Raw genomic sequence first — 13,288 nt, forward strand, 5'->3', positions numbered from 1 at the left:
TGCAGCCCTAACAGACACACTGGGGCAGGCATCATATTTTATTGAAGGTTCTGCCCACCAATGAAAGCCTCTCAGGCAACAAGGGAGACTGTACTGAAGATTGGTGCAAACACAGCTATGCTGAACAGGCTGAGGGCAAGCATCAGATTTGACTCAGAATACCACTCATTACAAGCCCACAGTGGTCTGAGACTGGTCCCTTAATAGTATACGGACAAAATCCTGCTCCCAACATTCAATGTGAGCCATTGCAGCAAATTGGACTAAAACCAAAAGAGGCTTGGGCATAAAAATAGGCTTCATGCACCCCACATAAGAGACATCCCTGAAGTGCCGGGTACTGGTAAACAGGGGATATTGAACTACAGTGCACCACAGCATGACTTCTTTGCAAGGCCAATGCTTTCAGGATCGGTAGACGTAGCTGAATTTTCTAATGCATAAAAACAGAGAGTTAGACAAAATGAGAAGATGGAAGAATAGTCCCAAACGAAAGAAAAGGACAAAATCATAGCAAAAGAGATAAATGAAACAGAGATAAGCAATATGCCTGATAAAAAATTCAAAGTAATGGTTAAAAAGATACTTACTGGATTAGAGAAGGAGTGGAGGATCTCAGTGAGACCTTCAACAAAGAGATAGGATATATAAAAAAGAACCAGAGATGAAGAACTAAAGAACTAATATAAAAAATACACTAGAGGTAATCAATAATAGACTAGAGGAGGCAAAGGAATGCAACAGCAACCTGGAAGAGAGAGTAATGGAAAACAACAAAGCAGAACAACAAAATAAAAATAATAATTTAAAAATATTAATAAGGCCTTTCAGGGCTACCGCGCGAGCTGCGGACGGCTGGAACCATCTACTCAGCGCGGGGGCCGGGCCCGTGGGACAGGTTCTGGGCCTCACCCGGCTGCCCTGGAGCTGCTTCTCCCTCTTGCGGTTACAGGCGAGGCGGAGTCGTGTTTCCACACTCAGAACCGTTTTGAATGATAACTTTGCTGTGTAAAGAAGTCCAGGTTGGAGAAACAAAGAAACTGGGGAGGAGTTAAGATGGCGTAGGAGTAGGAGACACCTTTTTCAGCCTGTCCCCAGAGTCGAGCTGGATAGGTACCAGACCAGCCTAAACAACCACGGAACCAGCCTGAGACGCAGGAAGACGCATCTGGATCTCTACAACTGAACATCTCCAGCGCTGAGTATTGAGGTACGAAGTGGGGAGCCATGAAACTGTGCACAGATATCGGAAAATAAACGGAAGGGGGAGGGAGCCGCCACGTTCGGGTGCCTGGAAGCCGTAGCCACTTGCACGGGAGAGCGGGCGGGGCTCGCGGACAGCACCGCAAAACAGCAGACTGAGACCGTGAGCCGGGTGCGCGCGCCACCAGGCATCTCGCGGAACACCGGAATCCCGGTGCGCTCACTGGATCCAGACTGAGACCGGGAGATCCGGGAGCGCGCGCAGGGCGGCTGGCGGCTGGCGGCATTAGAAACACAAAGGACAGAGATGCGCCGGCCCTGGAAGTGAGGGCTGGGACGCCGGGTGTGGAGCGCACATCCCGGGACGCTGCAGGGTTGAGCAGCACCAACAGAAACAGAGTTAAAGTGGCCAGAACATTAGTAGAGAACGGGCCGCAATCCTTCTGTTCCGTGACAGAGGCTGAAATTTGGCCGCTGCTGCTCTGACTCTCAGAAGAGGCACAGCAAACCGCCAGGGAAAGCTGCCAGAGAATAAAAGCCTGGAAATACCGGCTCAGGGAGTGCCCATCCCCATCCCCCCTCGCAGGGGACGCGGAGACTCTACCCAAACAGGGTGGCCTGAGTAACAGCGCGGCAGGCCCCTCCCCAAGAACACAGAAGGCAGGCTGAAAAATCAAGAAGCCCACAACCCAGGCGCCTGGGTGGCGCAGTCTTTGAGTGCCTGCCTTCGGCTTAGGGCGTGATCCCGGCGTTCCTGAAAGGAGTCCCTCATCGGGCTCCTCTGCTGGGAGCCTGCTTCTTCCTCTCCCACTCCCCTGCTTCTGTTCCCTCTCGCTGGTTGGCTGCCACATAAATAAATAAATAAAATCTTTAAAGAAGAAGCCCACATCCCTAAGATCCCTATAAAACAAGGGGCACGGCCTGGGACCCAGTCAATAATTTGGGCTCTGGAAACCCCGCAACCTCTCCTCATCAGAATGATAAGAAGGAGAAGCCCCCCCCCCAGCAAAGAAAAGACAGTGAGTCTGTGGCCTCTGCCACAGAAATAATGGATATGGATGTAACCAAATTATCAGAAATGGAATTCAGAGTAACGACGGTCAAAATGATGAGTAGAATTGAAAAAACTATTAACGAAAAGGTTACTGAGAATATAGAATCCCTAAGGACAGAAATGAGAGCGAATCTGACAGAAATTAAAAATTCTATGAGCCAAATGCAGGCAAAACTAGAGGCTCTGACGGCCAGGGTCACAGAAGCAGAGGAACGGGTTAGTGAATTGGAGGATGGGTTAATAGAGGAAAAAATGAAAATAGAAGATGGTCTTAAAAAAATCCACGCCCACGAATATAGGTTACGGGAGATTACTGACTCAATGAAACGATCCAATGTTAGAATCATCGGCATCCCTGAGGGGGTGGAGAAAAACAGAGGTCTAGAAGAGATATTTGAACAAATTGTAGCTGAAAACTTCCCTAATCTAGCGAGGGAAACAAACATTCGTGTCCAAGAGGCAGAGAGGACCCCTCCCAAGCTCAACCACGACAAACCTACGCCACGTCACATCATAGTGCATTTCGCAAATATTAGATGCAAGGATACAGTATTGAAAGCGGCCAGGGCAAAGAAATTTCTCACGTACCAAGGCAAAAGCATCAGAATTACATCAGACCTGTCTACACAGACCTGGAATGAGAGAAAGGGTTGGGGGAGCATATTTAAAGCTCTTTCAGAGAAAAACATGCAGCCAAGGATCCTTTATCCAGCAAGGCTGTCATTCAGAATTGATGGAGAAATAAAGACATTTCAGAATCGCCAGTCACTAACCAATTTTGTAACCACGAAACCAGCCCTACAGGAGATATTACGGGGGGTTCTATAAAAGTAAAAAGGCACCAAGAGCGATACAGAACAGAAAGTCACAGCCAATACAAACAAAGACTTTACTGGCAACATGGCAACATTAAAATCATATCTCTCAGTAATCAGTCTTAATGTAAATGGTTTGAACCATCCCATAAAACGCCACAGGGTTGCAGATTGGATAAAAAGAAATGACCCATCCATTTGCTGTCTACAAGAGACTCATTACAAATCCAAAGATGCATTCAGACTGAGAGTAAGGGGATGGAGTACCATCTTTCACGGAAATGGACCTCAAAAGAAAGCTGGGGTAGCAATTCTCATATCAGATAAATTGGATTTTAAACTACAGACTATAGTTAGAGACGCAGAAGGGCACTATATTATTCTTAAGGGAAGTATTCAACAAGTGGATATGACAATTATAAATATATATGCCCCCAACAGGGGAGCAGCAAGATACACAAGCCAACTCTTAACCAGAATAAAGAGACATATAAATAAAAATACATTAATAGTAGGGGACCTCAACACTTCACTCTCAGAAATAGACAGAACACCCTGGCAAAAACTAAGCAAAGAATCAAAGGCTTTGAATGCCATACTCGACGAGTTGGACCTCATAGATCTATATAGAACACTACACCCCAAACCAAAGAATACTCATTCTATTCTAATGCCCATGGAACATTCTCAAGAATAGACCATGTTCTGGGACACAAAACAGGTCTCAACCGAGACCAAAAGATTGAAATGATCCCCTGCATATTCTCAGACCACAACGCTCTGAAATTGGAACTCAACCACAAGGAAAAATTTGGAAGAAACTCAAATACTTGGAGACTAAGAACCATCCTGCTCAGGAATGACTCGATAAACCAGGAAATCAAAACAAATTAAACAATTTATGGAGACCAATGAGAATGAAAATACAAGAGTCCAAAACCTATGGGATACTGCAAAGGCAGTCCTAAGGGGGAAATACATAGCCATCCAAGCCTCACTCAAAAGAATAGAAAAATCTAAAATGCAGTTTTTATATTCTCACCTCAAGAAGCTGGAACAGCAACAGAGGGACAGGCCTAATCCACGCACGAGGAAGCAGTTGACCAAAATTAGAGCTGAAATCAATCAAGCAGAAACCAGAAGTACAGTAGAGCAGATCAACAGGACTAGAAGCTGGTTCTTGGAGAGAATCAATAAAACTGACAGACCACTGGCAAGACTTATCCAAAAGAAAAGAGAAAGGACCCAGATTATTAAAATTATGAATGAAAAAGGAGAGGTCACGACCAACAGCATTGAAATTGGAAGGATTATTAGAAATTTTTATCAACAGCTATATGCCAATAAACTAAGCAATCTAGAAGAGATGGAATCCTTCCTGGAAACCTATAAACTACCAAGATTGAAACCGGAAGAAATTGATTCCTTAAACAGGCCAATTAATTATGAAGAAATTGAGTCAGTGATAAACAACCTTCCAAATAACAAAACTCCAGGCCCGGACGGTTTTCCTGGGGAATTCTACCAAACATTCAAAGAAGAAATAATACCTATTCTCCTAAAGCTATTTCAAAAAATAGAAACAGAAGGAAAGCTACCAAACTCATTCTATGAGGCCAATATTACCTTGATCCCCAAACCAGGCAAAGACCCCATCAAAAAGGAGAATTACAGACCGATTTCCCTAATGAATATGGACGCCAAAATCCTCAACAAGATATTTGCTAATAGAATCCAACAGTATATTAAAAGGATTATCCATCACGATCAAGTGGGATTCATACCTGGGATGCAAACGTGGTTCAATATTCGCAAATCAATCAGCGTGACACATCATATCAACAAGAAAAGACTCAGGAACCATATGATCCTCTCAACTGATGCCGAAAAAGCATTTGACAAAATACAGCATCCTTTCCTGATTAAAACCCTTCAGAGTGTAGGAATAGAAGGTACATTTCTCAATCTCATAAAAGCCATCTATGAAAAGCCTACTGCAAATATTATTCTCAATGGGGAAAAGCTGGAAGCCTTTCCCTTAAGATCAGGAACTCGACAAGGATGCCCACTCTCGCCACTATTATTCAACATAGTACTAGAAGTCCTTGCAACAGCAATCAGACAACAAAAAGGGATCAAAGGTATTCAAATCGGCAAAGAAGAAGTCAAAATGTCTCTCTTTGCAGATGACATGATACTCTATATGGAAAACAAAAGAAGCCACTCCCAAACTATTAGAAGTTATAGAGCAATTCAGTAACGTGGCAGGATACAAAATAAATGCTCAGAAATCAGTTGCATTTCTATACACGAATAACGAGACCAAAGAAAGAGAAATTAGGGAATCCATCCCATTTACAATAGCACCAAAAACCATACGTTACCTTGGAATTAACTTAACCAGAGAAGGAAAGGACCTATATTCTAGAAACTATAAATCACTCTTGAAAGACATTGAGGAAGACATAAAAAGATGGAAAGATATTCCATGCTCATGGATCGGAAGAATTAACATAGTTAAAATGTCCATGCTACCCAGAGCAATCTACACTTTCAATGCTATGCCGATCAAAATACCAAGGACATTTTTCAAAGAACTGGAACAAACAGTCCTTAAATTTGTATGGAAACAGAAAAGGCCCCGAATCTCCAAGGAACTGTTGAAAAGGAAAAACAAAGCTGGGGGCATCACAATGCCGGATTTCGAGCTGTACTACAAAGCTGTGATCACAAAGACAGCATGGTACTGGCACAAAAACAGACACATAGACCAATGGAACAGAATAGAGAGCCCAGAAATGGACCCTCGGCTCTTTGGGCAACTAATATTTGATAAAGCAGGAAAAAACATCTGGTGGGAAAAAGACAGTCTCTTCAATAAATGGTGCTGGGAAAATTGGACAGCTACATGCAAAAGAATGAAACTTGACCACTCTCTCACACCATACACAAAGATAAACTCCAAATGGATGAAAGACCTCGATGTGAGACAGGAATCCATCAAAATTCTAGAGGAGAACATAGGCAACAACCTCTATGACATCGGCCAAAGCAACCTTTTTCATGACACATCCCCAAAGGCAAGAGAAACAAAAGATAAAATGAATTTATGGGACTTTGTCAAGATTAAAAGTTTCTGCACAGCCAAGGAAACAGTCAGAAAAACTAAGAGGCAGAATATATTTGCAAATGACACTACAGATAAAGGACTGGTATCCAAGATCTACAAAGAACTTCTCAAACTCAATACACAAGAAACAAATAATCAAATCAAAAAATGGGCAGAAGATATGAACAGACACTTTTCCAATGAAGACATACAAATGGCTAACAGACACATAAAAAATGTTCAAAATCATTAGCCATCAAGGAAATTCAAATCAAAACCACACTGAGATACCACCTTACACCAGTTAGAATGGCAAAAATAGACAAGGCAAGAAACAACAACTGTTGGAGAGGATGTGGAGAAAGGGGATCCCTCTTACATTGTTGGTGGGAATGCAAGTTGGTACAACCACTCTGGAAAACAGTGTGGAGGTCCCTTAAAAAGTTAAAAATTGAGCTACCCTATGATCCAGCCATTGCACTACTGGGTATTTACCCCAAAGATACAGACGTAGTGAAGAGAAGGGCCATATGCACCCCAATGTTCATAGCAGCAATGTCCACAATAGCTAAATTGTGGAAGGAACCGAGATGCCCTTCAACAGATGAATGGATAAAGAAGTTGTGGTCCATATATACAATGGAATATTACTCAGCTATCAGAAAGAACGAGTTCTCAACATTTGCTACAACATGGACGGCACTGGAGGAGATAATGCTAAGTGAAATAAGTCAAGCAGAGAAAGACAACTATCATATGATTTCTCTCATCTATGGAACATGAGAACTAGGATGATCGATAGGGGAAGAAAGGGATAAAGAAAGGGGGGGTAATCAGAAGGGGGAATGAAACATGAGAGACTATGGACTATGAGAAACAAACTGAGGGCTACAGAGGGGAAGGGGGTGGGGGAATGGGATAGACCCGTGATGGGTAGTAGGGCACGTATTGCATGGTGCACTGGGTGTTGTACACAACTAATGAATCATCGAGCCTTACATTGGATACCGGGGATGTACTGTATGGTGACTAACATAATATAATAAAAAATCATTAAAAAAATAAAATAAAAATAAAAATATTAATAAATATTAATAATAATAAAAAATAAATGAAAATAGTTTAAGGGAACTCAGTGACATCATCAGTCATAATAACATTCACATTATAGGAATCCCAGAAGAACAAGAGAGAAAAAACTGGGCGGGGGGGGTAGGCACCTGGGTGGCTCAGTTGGTTAATGTCTGCCTTTGTCTCAGGTCATAATTTCAGGGTCCTGGGCTTGACCCCACATTGGGTTCCCTGTTGAGCAGGGAATCTGCTTCTCCCCTTACTCTGCCCCTCCCCCCGGCTTGTATTCTCTCTCTCTCTCAAATATACAAATAAAGTCTTTTTAAAAAAAGAGAAAAGGGGCAGGAACTTTATTTGAAGAACTAATAGCTGAAAACTTGCCTAATCTGAGAAGGGAAACACACATCCAGATCCAGGAGGCACAGAGAGCTTCCAACAAAATCCACCCAAGGAAGTCCACACCAAAACACATAGTAATTAAAATGGAAAAAAAGTAGTGATAAAGAGATAATTTAAAAAGCAGCAAGAGGTATGCCTGGGTGATTCAGTGGGATAAGTGTCTGCCTTTGGCTCAGGTCATGATCTCAGGGTCCTGGGATCGAGTCCTGCATTGGGCTACTTGCTCAGCGGGGATTCTGCTTCTCCCTATGCCCTCCCTCCCCCCTGCTTGTTCTCTCTCTCTCTCTCTCTCTGACAAACAAATAAAAAATAAAATGTTTAAAAATAAATAAATAAATAAATAAATAAATAAATAAATAAAATAAAAGCAGCAAGGGAAAAAAAAAATCAGTTACATACAAGCTATGTATGGCCCTCCACCAATTCATCAGAAGAAACTTTGCAAGCCAGAAGAAAGTGGCATGATAAGTTAAAGATGTTAATAGGAAACAACCTGCAACAAGGAATACTTTACATAGCAAGTTTATCATTCGGAGAAGAAGGAGAGATAACTGCTCACACACAAAAAAGTTAAAGGAGTTCATTAGCATGGAGCCAGTCTTACAAGAAGCATAAAGGTAATTCATTGAGTAAAAAGAAAAGGCCATAGTTAGGAGTAAGAAAATTAGGATAAAATATATATATGTAAATATAAACATAACAAAAGTAGTAGATTAATCACTTATAAAACCAGTATGGTAGTTAGTGCAAAAGAGCAGTAAAATGAATTATATAATAAAATTCCGGCAAGGCATTCACAAAATAAAAGGATGTAAAGTAGGATAAAATATACTTAAAAAAGGGGGAGGGAAAATTTAGTGCTCCTAGGGTGGGTTCAAATTTAATTGACCATCAGTTTAATATAGACTGCTATATGAATAAGATGTTACATATGAATCTAATGATAACCACAAATTAAATACCTATAATTGGCAAAAAAATTAAGAAAAATGCATCCAAGCATATCACTAAAGAAAAGAATCATACCACAGAGAACAGAGCAGAAGGAAAAGAAAGGAACAGAGAAGAAATACAAAAGCAACCATAAAACAAATAACAAAATAGTAATAAGTACATATCAATCAATAATTACATTGAACATAAATGGACTAAGTGCTCCAATAAAAAAACATAAGGTGACTTAATGGATAAAAGCAATGACTATATATGCTGCCTGTAAGAGACTCACATCAAACCTAAAGTCACATGCAGATTGAAAATGAAAGGATGGAAGTGTGCCTGGGTGGCTCAGTCAGTTAAATATCCAACTCTCGGTTTCGGTCATGAGATCAAGCCCCATGTCAGGCTCTCTTCTCAGTAGGGAGTCTGCTTGAAGATTCTTTCCCTCTGTCACTCCCCCAACTCACACCCTCTCCCTAAAATAAATAAATAAATCTTCAAAAAAAAAAAAAGAAAATGAAAGGATGAAAAAACATTTACCATGCAAATGGAAGCAAAAAAAAAGTTAGAGTAGCAATACTTATATCAGATAAAATAAACTTTAAAACAAACAATGTAATGAGAGACAAAGACACTACATAATGAAAAATGGAACAAACCAACAAGAGGATTTAGCATTTGTAAATATTAACAACATCGGATCATAAAAATACATAAAACAACTATTAACAGACATGAAGGAAGAAATTGCCAGTAATACAATAAAAATAGGGGACATTAACACCCCACTTACATCAGTGGATAGGTCATCAAGATAACAAATCAACAGAAAACAGAGGCTTTGAATGAGATATTGGACAAGGTGGATCTAAAACATATATTTAGAACATTCCATTCAATGACAGTGGAATAAACACTTTTCAAGTGCACATGGAATATTCTCCAGAATAGATCACAAGTCATGCCACAAAGCAAGTTTAAATAAATTTTAAAAGATTGAAATTATAACATACAACTTTTCTGACCACAAAGATATGAAAGTAGAAATGAATCACAAGAAAATATTTGGAAGCAACACAAATATATGGAAGCTAAATAACATGCTACTAACACAGTATCAAATATGAAATAAATAAACACATAGAGACAAATGAAAATGGAAACACAATAATACAAGATCTTTTGGATGCAGCAAAAGGTGTTCTGAGAGAGAACATCATAGCAATACAGGCCTATCTCAAGAAGCAAAGTCTGAAAGAAACAACTTAACCTTACAGCAAAATAAGCTGGGAAAATAAGAAAAAATAAAGGCCAAATCCAATAGAAAGAAATATATATATATATATGCATAAATAAATGAAATAGAGACTATAAGACAATAGCACAGATCAATGAAACCAAGAGCTGGTTCTTTGAAAAGATCAACAATTTTGATGAACTTTTACCCAGGTTTTACTCTCAAAAGAGAGAGAAAACAAACTCAAAATCAGAACTGTAAAATAAGAAATAAAAACAGAAGTTTTATATATATGTATATATTATTATAAAAGAATATTATAAAAATTATATGCCAACATATTGGACAATAGGTAAGAAATGGATAAATTTCTAAAAACATACAATCTTCCAAAACTGAATCAGGAAGAAACAGAAAATGTGAGCAGACCGAGTACCAGCCATTCAATGAAATTGGCTCAATAACCACAAATCTCTCAACAAACAAAAGTCCAGGACCAGATGGATTTACAGGTGAGTTTTACCAACATTTAAATAATTAATACTTATTCTTTTCAAACTATTAAAAAAATAGAAGAGTATGTAAAGCTTTCAAATTCATTCTATTTACAAGTCCAGCATGTCCATTGTATAACACCACACAAAGACACTACGAAAAAATGAAAAAAGGAAGAAAACAAGAAAACCCACAAGCTGATGTCTCCAATAAACATAGATACAAAAATCCTCAACAAAATACTAACGAAGCAAACTAAACAATACATTTAAAAAATCATTCACCAGCATTAAGTGGGATTTATTCAAGGGATGCAAGTCTGGTTCAATATTCACATATCAATCTATGTTATACATCACAATAACAAAGACAAAAACCATATGATCATCACAATAGTTGCAGAGAATGCATTTGATGAAGTACATCAGTTCGTGATAAAAACTCAACGAAGTCAGTCTAAAGGGGACATAATTCAACATAAAGATGCCATATATAAAAACCCCACAGCTAACATTATATGGTGTTAAAAAGTGGTGAAAAAGGGAGAGTTTTTCTTCTAAAATCAGTAACAAAACAAGGCTGTCCCTTCTCACCACTTTTATTCAACATAGGACTAGAAGTCCTAGCCACAGTAACCAGAAAAAGAAAGAAAGAAAGAAAGAAAGAAAGAAAGAAAGAAAGAAAGAAAGAAAGAAAGAAAGAGAAAGAAAGAGAGAAAAGAAAAGAAAAGAAAAGAAAAGAAAAGAAAAGAAAGGGCATCCAAACTGGTAAAGAAGAAGTAAATGTTTCAGTATTTGCAAATAACATGATAGTAAATACAAAAAAACCCTAAGGACTTTACTATAAAACTACTAGAGGTGATAAAAAAAATTTAGTCAAGTAACAGGATACAAATTTAATATACAGTACTCATTGCATTTTAATACACTAATAATAAAATAGCAGAAAAAGAAATTAAGAAAATAATCGCATTTACAATTCTACCAAAAAGAATAAAATACCTAGGCATGAACTTAACTAAGGAGGTGAAAGACCTGTACTCTAATAACTATAAAACACTAATGAAAGAATTGAAGATGATACAAACAGAAAGCTATTCCATACTCATAGATCAGAACAAGTAATACTGTTACATTTACCATACTACCCAAAGCAAACTACAGATTTAATGCAATCCCTATCAAAATATTGACAGTTTTTAGAGAACTAGAACAAAGAATATTAAAATTTGGAATGTACCACAAAACACTGTGCATAGTCAATGCAAACTTGAAAAAGAAGAACAATGCTAGAGGTATCACAATCCCGGATTTCAGTATATACTACAAAGGTATAATAATCAAAACAGTATGGTGTTAGAAGAAATATAGATGCATTGATAAATGCAACAGAGTTCAGAAAAAAACACAAGCTTTTGTTGTAAATTTATCACATAGAAGGCAATAACATACAACAGGGGAAAGGCAGTCTTTTCAAAAAAATGGTGTTGGGGAAATTGGACAGCTATATGCAAACAAACAAACAAATGAACACACAAATGAACAAACAAACCTAGACCACTTTCTAACACCATAAACAAAAATAAACTCAAATTGGTTTAAAGACATAAATGTGGGGGTGCCTGGGTGGCACAGCAGTTAAGCCTCTGCCTTCAGCTCAGAGTGTGATCCCGGCGTTGTGGGATCAAGCCCCACATCAGGCTTCTCTGCTATGAGCCTGCTTCTTCCTCTCCCACTCCCCCTGCTTGTGTTCCCTCTCTCGCTGGCTGTCTCTATCTCTGTCGAATAAATAAATAAAATCTAAAAAAAAAAAAAGACATAAATGTGAGAACTGACAACATAAAATTCTCAGCAGAAAACATAGGCAATAATTTCTTTGACATGGAAGAATTTAGAAATGTAGAAGCATTTTTCTAGATATGTCTCCCCCAGAAAGGAAAACAAAGGCAAAAATAAACTGTTGGGACTACATCAAAATAAAAAGATTTTGCACAGTGAAGAAAACCATCAACAAAACAAAGTGGCAACCTACTGAATGGGAGAAGATATTTGCAATTTATATATCCAATCAGGGGTTAACATCTATGATATATGAAGAACTTATGGAACTCAACACCAAAAAAACCAAATAACCCAATTAAATAATGAGCAGAGGACCTGAATTAATATTTTTCCAAAAAAGACATACAGAAGCCCAACAGACACATAAAGAGATCAACATCACTAATCACCAAGGAAATGAAAATCAAAACTACAATGAGAGGGGTGCCTGGGTGGCTCATTTGGTTGAGAGTCCAACTGTTGATTTTGGTTCAGGTCATGATTTCAGGGTGGTGAGATCAAGCCCTGTGTTGGGCTCAACGCCCAGTGGGGAGTCTGCTGGAGATTCTCCTTCTCCCTCTGTCCCTCTCCTCCTCTCTCTCTCAAATAAATAAATAAAACCTTTAAAAATCACAATGAGACATCACTTTACACCTGTCAGAAGGGCTAAAATCAAAAACACAAGAAATAACGGTTGGCAAAGATGTGAAGAAAAAGGAACCATCATGCACTTTTGGAAGAATGCAAGGTGGCATAGCCACTGTGGAAAATAGTACATACACATACAACTGAATATTCTTCAGCCATAAAAATGAGGTCTTGCTCTTTGCAACAACATGGATAGGCCAAGAGGATATAATGCTAAGCGAAATATATTAGTCAAAGAAAAACAAATACCATATAATTTCACTTATATGTGGAATTTAAAAAATAAACAAATGAACGATAAAAAGAGAGAAACAAACAAAGAACAACAACAACAACCCTGACTCTAAAATACAGAAAACAAACTGGCCATTGTTAGAGGGAAGATGGATGTGAGATGGGTAAAATAGGTGAAGGGTATTAAGAATGCACTTATCATGATGAGTACTGAGTAATGCATAGACTTATTAAATCATGATATTGCACACCTGAAACTCATAT

General features: G+C 38.7%; 1 pseudogene; it reads right to left on the reverse strand.

Annotated features, from left to right (window-relative positions):
- Window positions 1-235: 235 nt before the first annotated feature.
- LOC148106917 (sodium/hydrogen exchanger 2-like) overlaps window positions 236-13,288 on the reverse strand; it is a 97,455-nt pseudogene continuing 84,402 nt past the window's right edge.

This window comes from Ursus americanus, chromosome X, assembly GCF_024610735.1.
Source record: "Ursus americanus isolate L20-20 chromosome X, mUrsAme1.1.p, whole genome shotgun sequence".
In the NCBI taxonomy this organism is placed as follows: domain Eukaryota; kingdom Metazoa; phylum Chordata; class Mammalia; order Carnivora; family Ursidae; genus Ursus; species Ursus americanus.